We start from the raw sequence: 12927 nt of genomic DNA, 5'->3' as shown, positions 1-12927 counted from the left end.
TGGCAGAGACCCCATGAGGAGCCTTGCTGCAGCATTCTGTACCTGCTGGAGTTTCTAAACACTTTAGCTCTAGAATAGATTTTACTTGCTGTCTAGATTAGCCTTTATTTATAGGACATTCTCCTACCCATATTTCTGTATTGACAAGGTCCTTCTAGATACCTAGATACCCTCTAGGGATACCTAGAGCTTTGCAGCCTCTAGTCCTGTTAGTCTACTTGAAATATTTTAAGTATCCTGATCCCAAGCTTTATACGGGCTTGTACACCAGAGCCAATACCTACAATATTGTAATTGCATTATGTGTGTGTGGCAGTTTGGTGCACAAAAAGGATAAAGTGAGATTTGTAACGTGGCTCATCCCTTAACCCAGCAGTGGAAGTATTGTGAATGAGCTATAGAACCGTGTGCTCCATTTCCCCTGCCACCATTAATCGCGGTTCAGCATTATGCCTGTACTTAAGTTTTCATGATTAATGTTAACCAGTGTTGACTCCTAACTCAAAATCGAAAACCAGGTTTTCAGATTTCAATACACCATTGTGGTGCATTGCATTTGATCATGGTAAACTCAGATGACCTTCTTGTTGACTTCAGATAAAATTCTACCTTTTTTCTTTTGTAGTTTCATGACTTATTTTATTTTATTTTTATTTTATTTTATTTTACGTGCATTTTATTTTCTGGTACAGTACATGCCAGTGCCAAGAATCTTAGATAGGAATCAAAGTGCAGGGTAGGGAGTGAAGAAAGGGGTGAGGGTTTATTTATATCTGAACACACCTGTATTGTCTGTTCCAAAGTTGTACCATGTCTTTTTGTGGTACAGTGGTACCTTCAGGTTACGTACGCTTCAGGTTAGACTCCACTAACCCAGAAATAGTACCTCGGGTTAAGAACTTTGCTTCAGGATGAGAACAGAAATCGCGCGGCGGTGGCACAGTAACAGCGCAAGGCCCCATTAGCTAAAGTGGTGCTTCAGGTTAAGAACAGTTTCAGGTTAAGAGCGGACCTCCAGAACGAATTAAGTACGTAACCAGAGGTACCACTGTACTTTTCATATTCCTGACACTCCTCAGTTGTTCTATCCTTTATTCTGTTATACAATATGTGAATGTTTTATCTGCTTACCACACTTTATGTGGGCAGCATTTTACCAATTGAATGACCTGCAGGAATAAACGAAACTTCTAGTCACAGATCGGCAATGATTGTGTGTGTGTGTGTGTGTGTGTGTGTGTGTGACTCCATGCACTTTCTCAGCCCCTTTCGGCCCCCTCCCATCTCTGCCTTCCATAGTTGTCAATACAGGGCACAACTGAAAGTGTTTTAGATAACAATATCCTTCAGAGAACATCTAACATTCATATAGTCTCACTAATTGGGCACATAGCTGTGATTAGCATCATTGACAGAGGCGAAAAGAAAAAATGGACCCTGCCCATAGTTGCTTACTTTTGAACAAGTGGAAGCATGCCTGTTTGCTGGGAGTTTGCAGGCTCCTCCAGCTGTCTCTGCTTTTGGTTTTAAGGAAATGGTTCCATATGTTTGGAAGCTGGTGTGAAGTTCCAGTAGAGGGCAGCAGAGTGTTATTTCCCTTTCCTATTGTCTACTGTATCTAGATTTTGGTAGATCGTGGTGGATCACTGGCTCCCTTTCCTTAGTGCAGCTAAAACTTATTCCTGCCAGGCCCCTACGCCATGCCCTCCATTGCTGTATGATCTCTGGAAGGGAAGATGGAGCTTTCTCTGTGTTTTGATCTGTAGCGATCTTTTTGTGAGTGACTTTACCCCTTTGTCCCTTGGCTTTAACCCTCCCCATGACACTTCCCCCCCCAAAAAAAAGCTTTTACAGGGCTTTTCTCCTCCCTAAAAAGAGCTCAACAACTATGAGCTGAACCTCCCAAAAAAGGGGGTAGATCACTGCCAGTTTTTAATTCTGAGATCACAGTCTCTTGAGAGTTGGCCACCCCTGCTGTAGAACAATGTTTCCCAAACTCTTTTTGATCGAGGCCGCTGCAGAATGGTTAATAAAAACCCCTTGTGTATATTTTAAATAACGAATTGGGGGGCACATATCCTTTTAGGTGGCCAGATGTGGTTCCCTGTTTTTAACTGTGTTAAAAGGGAAAGATTTGGAAATCTTTATCCTTGCAAATATAAATCCCACTCTCAACCTGGTATTAATGGAACTCTTGGAACTGGAATCCTGAGAGTGAGTGACGTAAAGCATATACAAAAACAAAGTGTGGCACCTTAAAGACCTAAGAAATGTATTGTGGCAGAAGCATTTGTGGAGTCATTACTACTTTATCAGATGCATTAATGAATTCTTAGTTGGTGGGTATATAAAGGAGACAATGGCAAAGTGAAGTTGAATGGCAAGGAGATGCAAACATGAAATTGGTGATAATTAGAGCTTAAATATATGTTAAGTAGGCACACATTTGAACTTCTTACAGTACCAGCTTGCTGAGATAATTGTATTAGCACCTGTAGTGTGGCAAAGAAACAGTCATGGGTAGCATAGATAACCAGATACTTGGTAAGCTAATTTAACACAGGTAGTGTGATTTAACACATGTAGAAATGGAGGCAGCAACAGATTTTACCTTCTCGGGATCTATGATCACTGCAGATGGCGACAGTAGTCACGAAATTAAAAGACGCCTGCTTCTTGGGAGAAAAGCGATGACAAACCTAGACAGCATCTTAAAAAGCAGAGACATCACCTTGCCAACAAAAATCTGTATAGTTAAAGCTATGGTTTTCACAGTAGTGATGTATGGAAGTGAGAGCTGGACCATAAAGAATTGATGCTTTTGAATTATGGTGCTGGAGGAGACTCTTGAGAGTCCCATGGACTGCAAGAAGATCAAACCTATCCATTCTTAAGGAAATCAGCCATGAGTGCTCACTGGAAGGACAGATCCTGAAGCTGAGGCTCCAATACTTTGGCCACCTCATGAGAAGAGAAGACTCCCTGGAAAAGACCCTGATGTTGGGAAAGATGGAGGGCACAAGGAGAAGGGGACGACGAGATGGTTGGACAGTGTTCTCAAAGCTACCAGCATGAGTTTGACCAAACTGTGGGAGGCAGTGGAAGACCGGAGGGCCTGGCGTGCTCTGGTCCATGGGGTCACGAAGAGTCGGACACTACTAAACAACAACAACACTGTGATTTTTTTTAAAATAAAAAACAACAACACCTTTGCCTTGATTTAACCCATGGGTGATGGCATTGGACTTCCTGATGAATTGTTTCATGTTCACTGTTTCATGTTGTAGTCTTCCTCTGAAGCTCCTTTACTCCTAGGAGTTTGACTCTTGTATTTTGCCTCTGGAAATATGTGCAAATGAATTCTTTGCGTAAATGTAATGGCAGAGGGGGTGCCTTTCTGGAGTGTTCATTGCTACAACAACATAGCTCAGAACAGCAACTGTGAAGACCTGGTACTCTATCAGACTCCTTTTCAAGCTGATGCACATAAATTTATATCCACCACCTCTTCCTTGTTCTCTTTTATTTTGTTCCTTAACTTCCTACCTCTATTGAAAACAGAAGGCTGGATTTTAAATACTTCCACAGAGATCTAAGATTCACAGGAACACAATTTAATGAACAGAAGCCTCTTTCCCATTGTTTAAGAAAGGTGTGTATGTTTGTTTTTTAAACTTGTACATTTTTATTTGAACTTCAGTTACATTTTTTATAATTGTTTACAGAAAATGGAAAATCTTACTAAAGTTCAGTGAGGAAGAAACAAGGTTTTGATTTGTTTGTAGGCAAAGACTGACTTTGTTGAAGTTTGAAAGATTATCATGTGGCTGTTGGATTTTTAATAGTCGGGAAAGTGTGTGAGAGTGAGGCTTGTGAAGCACAAAAGGGTAGAGCCCAGAATGGCTATTACTGGAGAATAAAAATGTAGCCTTGTGACCTTTTCTTGTATCCTGGCTTTCGAAACACAAGCATTGGATTACAAAACACTCTATGGGAATTATTTACAGAAGGCACAAGAACCTGGAACAGCAGCAGCTGAGGTTCATGTGCAAACATCCGGGTTATGACGACATGGAGGGTGTGCTTCTCCTTCAGCACTTCTGATTAGTCACTAACTTCAGCAGGAATGTCCTGGAACGAGCTTATCATAGCATGTGAACACATCAGCAGAATAACATGTTTATTTCCTTTCAAGAGTTTCAGCATCCCCTCTGCTCATATGCAGCATTGTGTTTTATGCAGCTCTGCATAGAAGCACAGCACATTGCAACACAGTTTCTGTGAAGCCATTTCCCTAGAAAATGGTAGAGATCCAATGTGTTTATGTGCCATAAATCACTTACGACTTTGAAGTGGTGCACTGTTTCTGTTTGTAGCACGTTCCCTACTATAATCCGCTATAGAAAACAACAGCGTCTGTCCTTGCTTAAGCTCTCGGCAGCATTCCCTGCAAGCCCTTCTCCCTAATCCCAGTGTCTGCAAGACTGATTTTAGCTTGGGATCTTTTTATACCTGAATATGTAGCAAGCACTCTTGTGTTTGCCAGTCTTTGGGGGCCTGTGGGCACAGCTGCAGACTGGAGAAACTGTTGTGAGCACCACACACAAAAACACGACAAGTACACACTGCAACCTACTCGATTGGCCATAAAAATACTGTTTTAAACCTAGCTTGGGGAGGTGTGGAGAAACGGGCCATGTGAGCAACAGGAAAGTTTATTTATTTATTGAATTTCTTACCTTTCAGCATAAGAACCCCTGGTTGGTAACTATAAATATAATATAAAATTATAAAAAGGTAAAACTTTGAAAACAATAAAACAACCAAAACCATTCCAAATGGAGCGGAACCGTGTGAATTCCACAAAAGAGGTGGATCCCAGAAAACACCGTACAGTGGTACCTCGGGTTAAGTACTTAATTCGTTCCGGAGGTCCGTTCTTAATCCTGAGAAAGGGAGCAATTGGCTGTAGGGAGGCACTTCCACAATTTAGGAACTGCCGCAGAGAAAGCAGTCTCCCAGCCCACCATGCACCACACTTCTGAGGTGCTGAGAATTACCCTCTTGGGACTCGGGTGGTGCTGTGGACTAAACCACTAAGCCTCTTGGGCTTGCTGATCAGAAGGTTGGCGGTTCAAATCCCCACAACAGCGTGAACTCCCATTGCTCTGTCCCAGCTCCTGCCAACCTGGCAGTTTGAAAGCACGGCAGTACAAGGTGGGAAGGTAAACAACGTTTTCATGCGCTCTGTTTTCCATCACGGTGTTCTGTTGCTTCAGAAGCAGTTAGTCCTGCTGGCCACATGACACGGAAAGCTGTCCGTGGACAAACGCCAACTCCCTTGGCCTGAAAGTAAAATGAGCACCACAATCCCATAGTCAAGTTTGACTGGTCTTAACCGTCCAGGGGTCCTTTACCTCCTTTTACCTTTAGAATTACCCTCTGTAAATCTTAACACCCAATAAAGTCAGTAGGAATGAAGATGGTCCTACGTAAAAGGCCTCTGCAGGTGCCACATGATCTGTCCCCATGTACAGAATGCTACACAACCTTTCTGCTATAAAGCTTTGTTATGAAATGTGTAATACCTAAATGTCTGTTTTGAAATATTGCTGTAATAACTACAGTGGTGCCTCGCAAGACGAAAAGAATCCGTTCTGTGATACTCTTCGTCTAGCGGTTTTTTTCGTCTTGCGAAGCAAGCCCATTGAAGGATTAGCAGATTAGCGCTATTAGAGGCTTTTAGCGGCTTATCTGCTGATCGGATCAGCTGATAAGCAGCTTAGCGCTATTAGTGGCTTTTAGCGGCTTATCTGCTGATCGGATCAGCTGATAAGCGGCTTAGCGCTATTAGCGGCTTTTAGCTGCTTTTAGCGGCTTATCTGCTGATCGGATCAGCTGATAAGCGGCTTAGCAGCTTAGAAAAAGTGGGGGAGGGAAAAAATACCAGCAGGAACTTGCAAGACATTGTCGTCTTGCGAAGCAAGCCCATAGGAGATTTGTTTTGCGAAGCACCTCCAAAACGGAAAACTCTTTCGTCTAGCGAGTTTTCCATCTTGCGAGGCATTTGTCTTGCGGGGCACCACTGTATGTCATATTCTCAACATGTATAGAATAGTTTAAAGTCTTTTCCTCTATGATGAGAAGTAGCTGATTTGTAGTTGGTTTCCAGAATGCAGTGGAGGATTGATCCACTGATACTAGCAATGGTTTAGCTGGCATCTTGGTCAGCTTTTGGCCTAGGAATCCTTTTAGCATTCCTACAGAGGGAAATTGGCAAGTAGATGATTGGCTTGAAAACAGTGTAGATAAACATTTGTGGTAATAGTGACATGCTGGAGGCATAGAGTCCCATTGTGCAGCCTATATGGTGTGAATGGTAAAGAGGCTTTTCTTTCTACTGCTGTTCTGTCCTATGGAGTGCTGCTGCACAAATCTCTTCCACATGCCTGTTTCAATCCACACTGTACCTGTTAGAAGCAGAGTTACCTGCAGACTGTTGTGACATGTTTACTAGGCATTTACAAACTTCCTCCAAATCAGTAGATTGATGTGAATTTTTTTAAAAAACTCTTTAAAGTCTATTTCATATAATTCTCCTTATTCTCCTTCTGATTATTAAGAGCAAAAACAGAAGTCCCTCATTATACAGTGGTACCTCGGGTTATAGACGCTTCAGGTTACAAACCCTGCTAACCCAGAAATAGTACCTCGGGTTAAGAACTTTGCTTCAGGATGAGAACAGAAATTGCACGGCAGTGGCACGACAGCAAGGGGAGGCCCCATTAGCTAAAGTAGTGCTTCAGGTTAAGAACAGTTTCAGGTTAATAACAGACCTCCAGAACGAATTAAGTTCTTAACCTGAGGTACCACTGTAATTGTAATTGACAGGACATGTAGTTTGTCCCTTGCACAAATATGCCCAAACTGTTTGGAAACTAAATTCCCTTTCATAGACATATTTCCCTTAAGGAAATTTTTTATCAGTTTACATGGAAAGCCCCTTCTGTAGCCAGTAGCACGCTCCAGTTGACACTAAGAAACAACAAACTTTAGAAGACCACATTTTCTAAGTGTTTCAGAGGACAGGTCTAATAATATCTGGATTAGTGATTCAGGCCAACTGTGTGACCGACTTGGGTGGTTCCTTTCTTTCCTTTCTGGACGTGAATAGGGTTTGATTTTCAGGGATGCTGTTTTGGACACCATGGCAACTATCATGTGTTGCTAGAGCATTTCTCTTTCAGCTGGCTTTCTATAGGATCTGAGAATCATGTTATACAGTAGTTGCTTGTATTACTCCTGCATACAACTGATATTTTGGTGTTTTTAACATAATTTTATGTCTGACTTTTAAAGGCACATATATTTAGCTGTTTAGCTTTGTGTTTCCATTACAGTAGTGCTGCCCTTTTTGAAAGGGCATGGTGTTAAGCAAACAAAGAAACAATAATGCTTCCGGATAAGCTTCTTCAGCCTTGATAAGTAATTAAGCTTGAAGTGTAGCAGTGGCCCCAAAGGTGGTCACCTTGCAGTGCTTGCAGGAAAAATGAAGAATGAAGTTCCAAGTCCCAGAACATCACAGGAAAGTTTTTCTAGTTGTAATACCTTATGTGCCTTCATTGCTCTGTGACACTTCTTTCTGTAACAAATTCAGAGAATGCGATAGTGCGGCAAATTAGGTATTTACCTGTTTATATTCTAATAAAATTGAATGGTATAAGTTTTAAGTAAGCATAATTTAAAGAACTTAAAATGGTAGGAGTTGGACAACTTAAGTCCTATTGAGTTTAATGGGAGAATTAAGTTCTACCCTAAATCTCTCCACTAGAATTTAATGTGCTTATCCTTGGCTGGATTATGACAAGTCTTTGCAGTTTCATGTGTTTTCTCTGAGGTCTTAATACATACGCAAACAACTCTGCTTTCATACAGAACTTCATTTTCTTAAAAATTAATAATTAACCTTGGTATATTACCACTAAGATAATGTCTCCTGGTTGAGGCTGATTTCAAGGCTCCTTGAACATGATGAATTCCCTGTGAATATGGGCTGACTCAGTCTTTGTACAATTGGAAGTTGAGCTGCATGCATTTGAATTAAATGTGCAAAAGCTGTTTCCAACATTGTTGTGATTAAGGAAACCTATGTTTAATGAGGAGCTTTGTGTGTGCATTAGAGACCTGTCAGAATAAATGTATTATAATAATACAGGAGTAGTATTATCATCATCATTAATTTACTAATCATCTTCTGAACAGCATTGATGTATACTGAAGATAATTAAAAACAGTTAAAAACACAAGAACAGCAAATACATTTCCCAAAAAATGTAGAAGAAATGCCATGTAAAATATCTCTGTTTTTAGAGCATTTGAAGATGAGAACAGCTGATAAATAATCAGGACCATGCAGTGCATGTTGCAAACTCTACATTTGAATTGGTTCAGTTGAACCAATTACAACAAATTTTGCCTGCGAAGTAGATGGACATTATGTTAAGGCAGCCTAGATTCGCTTGGTCATGGCAGTTTGCCTGTGCGATGGATTTATTTGCCGCTACCATTGTCACAGTATAGTTTTGTCTGCTTCGTTGTACTACCTCTAGGCAAGTTGTCTGCTCCTCTAATCATCTTTAAGCCAGTGGTACACAGTGATGGTGGAAGAGAATGCCTGAGAGCAGCTGTGCCTAGCTATCAAGATCAGAGGATGAAAATTAGCCAGCATTTGGAAATGTAATAGGCCAACTGAGTAGATCCACCACCACAAAAGAGGCATAGGAGGTCAGAGATCTGCACTCTCAGAAGGCAAATGATTCAGTTGGCACCATATGTAAAAGCTAGGCTACTAACTGGGACCACTCAGAGGAGACATATCTCAGCAGTTCTTAAACAGTTGCACTGCCTGCTGGTCCATTTCTAGAGGCTGCTCAAAATGCTGGTGATCACCTCTTAAAGCACAAATTAGTTTTATATGCATGTACCTCAAGGATTCTGTTGAACCTGCTTGTATGCTCCATTTTTCACCAGTGCCCCAGGTGATGAGCAGGGAGAGGACGCTTTATGTGGAATGATTCCCTAGCACCAAGTTTGATGCCTCACTCCTAAAAAGCAGGAGTGAGTTATCTGCTTCCTCTCTCCCAGTATGCCAGTTTGTAGGCTATGTTAAGTCAGCTGTCGAACACCCTTGCCCTGCTGAGCAGGAATTGAGCATGGGAACTTGCTATTGAAATTTCCAGTGTCTCTGACCTACCTGCACGGCAAAGTACACTAAGCCCAGTTCTGAAATTGCAATCCTGATTGACTGCTCATGTAGTATGTTGTAATGGGCTTCCTGACAATGCAAATAATATATGTCTCATCCCATCTAATAATGTCCAGCGACTATACTTAGTTCCTTGTTTAATCTGAATCACAAAGATTGGGAAACTATATAAACTATATAACCATAAAAATGGGAGAAAGAAATTGCAACCAATGGCCACATAAGAAGGTCTGTTTACCACCACCAGTTTTCCTATAGAAATGAAGCTGTGCCCTTGTGTCTGACTTTGAGGTTCCATTGGCCCAAAGATGGTGTGGAATGCCTTCAGGAGAGACAACTCTTGTTTCATGAGCTTCAAAAAGTAGCCAAAGATCAAATAGCTAAATTCATACTCAACCTACAAAAGGCAACTTTTTCCATAAGTGACTCTGACAAAGCATTGTATTGGGTAGCTTGTTGTTGCATCTGTAAATAGGATTTTATTTACTGTGGTCAGCCTGACAGTGCACACTTAGACAAAAAATGGTTTACAATCCAAAGCAGGCATCTATGCGTGTATATTAAGGTGTACGTAATTCTGACTTGTATGTGGTAGTAAAATTGCCTGTTGTTTGTGGTGTGCTGCTAGCAGTAACCAGAACTGCACTTTCTCACATGCAGATACCAGCTGATGCCATATTCACATGACACATTTAAAGCACTGTGATACCACTTTAAACAACCATGTTGTTGTTTAGTCGTTCAGTCGTGTCTGACTATTCGTGACCCCCGGATCAGAACATGCCAGGCACTCCCGTCTTCCACTGCCTCCCGCAGTTTGGTCGAACTCATGTTAGTACTTTCGATAACACTGGCCAACCATCTCATCCTCTGTCGTCTCCTTCTCCTTGTGCCCTCAATCTTTCCCAACATCAGGGTCTTTTCCAGGGAGTCTTCTCTTCTCATGAGGTGGCCAAAGTATTGGAGCCTCAGCTTCATGGTCTGTCCTTCCAGTGAGCACTCAGGGCTGATTTCCTTAAGAATGGATAGGTTTGATGTTCTTGCAGTCCATAGCTTCCCCCAAAGAATTCTGAGAGCTGTGGTTTGTTAAGGGTCCTGAGCAGGCATAGGCAAACTGTGGCCCTCCAGATGTTTGGGACTACAATTCCCATCATTGCTGACCACTGGTCCTGTTAGCTAGGAATGATGGGAATTGTAGTTTCAAATATCTGGAGGGCTACAGTTTGCCTATTCCTGGTCGTGGGAGTTGTTAGGAGGCCCCTATTCCACTTGCAGAGTTAAATTGTCAAAGTGGTTTAACAATCAGTACCTCTTCACAGGGAACTCTGAGAATTGTAGCTCTGGAAGTGAAATAGGGGGGCGTGGCCTGACTGCCTACCATGTTGCTGCTTCCTTTAGTGAACAGAAGCTAGAACACTCTATATTCAATCCCTATAGAGGTTTCAAAAACACACTTTTCAGTTTACTTCAAAGGGTTCCTTTTTGAGGTGGGAGCGAGTTGTCAAGGGTAGATGTGTGCAAATAGCAAACCACTTTTTCTGGCGATTTGTTGTGTTTAATGCTTTAATCTGATAACTTGCATGTCTCTGCACAACCTCATTCCTGTTTTATCCAATGGAGTGAAAATGGCTTTCACTTGGAAAATGATATAGAAATGTTAATGCAGCTGAAAATTCAGAGTGAGAACCCACTTGAGGTGGCAGGGAACATGGCATTCCCTGCCCCACAGTGACTGTGCCTGCTGCTAGCTATCCCATGCATCTCATAGTAGTAGTTGTCACTATCTATTGGTCATGGAAGTGCTGCTAGGAGTCAATACTAACGGCTGCCAAAAGTTCATTAATATGGGGCTGTGATGTGAGAAGGCTGCTCTTATCTTGTCCCTGCTGACATAATTTGGAGCAGTTGGTGAATTTTTCAAGCCTGTCAAGCATCCAATTGTTTACGAGGATGATACCCAAATGTTATACTGCTTTCTTGTGTTTTGCCTTTGTTGGCTATCTCTTGCGTGCTGACCATCTGCTGCTAAACACAAATCTTGAGCTACTCTGCCTGTCACATGGAAAGAAGGGACCATGTTAGGAAATGGCTTTTCTCATTTGAGAACATGCCAAGTAAAATGTTCATGTGCTGCTGCTGCTGTTCCGAGAAGGAAGCCACATTTACTTGGAAAAAATGTAGAACCTCCTTATGATGTCACTGGATCATAAGAGGCTAGTATGGGAGCAGGGAGGCTGCATGCTAGCAGTGTGACTGGTAGAGGTGGCCAGAAAAATATTAGCCAAAAACTGAGCTTGGGTTGGTAAAGGTGAGATGAAAGTGTAAGATGATAAATGTAAGTTGTCATTATTTTTTTCACGAGGCTGGCATAGCAAGCAAAAGAGGAGAAGGAAAGGCTCCAAACTAGTCGGGCAAATAAAGGTTAATAACTGGGTAGTGGTTACTGCTCACATGACCATAAAAGTGTTGGCTTCTGGACAGTGCTTGCCGCCTAGGAGCCTGTCACAGTATTTGGAATAAGGTGTGACCTGTTTATTCGTGGAATTAGCCAATCAAAATAGTACACTGTGAACTTCATTCAAGACAAGCAGGCACTTAGGATGTGTGTAAATATACCCTGTACCAGAGGGACTTAACAGGAGCCACAAAAGGAGACTCATAGACTGGATTTCTTCAAGCTCAAAGGAAGACTGACAAACTTTCCTTGAGCATTGGATTTACACTTAAAAGAGACAAAAAGTTAGGAATGTCGGAAAGTGAGGACCTTGGACCGAGCGAAAGGTACTGTAGTTTTCTTTTCTGGAATTTTGTTGTTTGGCTTCTTTGATTCTTAGCATAGGAATACCCACTGATTTTTTGCCATAGTTCTCCTATAAATAAATTCACACCTGTGGAAATGTGTATAAAGTTTCTTGCATGGCAATAATAGTGCAAACAGCCATGTTTTTGAGCTTATGATAATAACAACATTTCATTCTGTAACTTCTAAAAAGTCACTGCCCATGCTTGCCCTCCAATGAAGCTGCCAACAGAAGAGACTTGAAATGTCAGAGACACAAATAACTCCAGTGTAGTCTGTTATTGACAGATATGTAATGTATTACTACTAGAAAGGGCACAGTGTTCCTGTGAGAAATGCCTGTGGAATACTTCCTTCAGGTCAGAGCTTAAGTCTATATCAGGCCGTAACAAAAAAAATTAAGGCAGGGGTGGATGAGCTGTGTCCCTCCAGATGTTGTTGGCCTTCAGCTCCCCATTATCCCTGACCACTGGTCATGCTGGCTGGAAGCAACATCTGGAAGGCCACAGGTTAGCCTGTTGTAAGGGTGTAAAACAAAGGTGGGGAACTTGTCACCCTCCAGACACAACTCCCAGCAACCCCAGTCAGTATTTTTCAGTGGATGATGGGAGTTGTAGTACAATAACTTTTGGAAAGGCAAATGTTTCCCACCCATGATATAAAATATATTATTGATTCTATCGCATTTTCTTCTGAATCAGTATAATTCTCAAGAGCCCAATTTCTGTCCCCCTCACATAAACACCCATATATATTTACAGAAAATCTGAGACTAGAAAAGGTAATACATCTGAGTACCTACCCTATTAGATCAGTGAAATCAAAACCAAAAGAATAGAGCTAAATAAAATTGAAGAAGCAT

At 41.6% G+C, this 12927-nt stretch overlaps 1 protein-coding gene across 2 annotated transcripts in view; it reads left to right on the top strand.

Moving 5' to 3' along the window:
• The window catches only part of RETREG1 (reticulophagy regulator 1), a 48427-nt gene that overhangs the window by 17273 nt on the left and 18227 nt on the right, over positions 1 to 12927 (top strand). The gene's annotated exons all lie outside the window — the stretch shown is intronic.

Source organism: Podarcis liolepis (assembly GCF_965112155.1).
Source record: "Podarcis liolepis genome assembly, chromosome: 8".
Classification (NCBI taxonomy): domain Eukaryota; kingdom Metazoa; phylum Chordata; class Lepidosauria; order Squamata; family Lacertidae; genus Podarcis; species Podarcis liolepis.
This window is presented reverse-complemented; position numbering and strand designations above follow the sequence as displayed.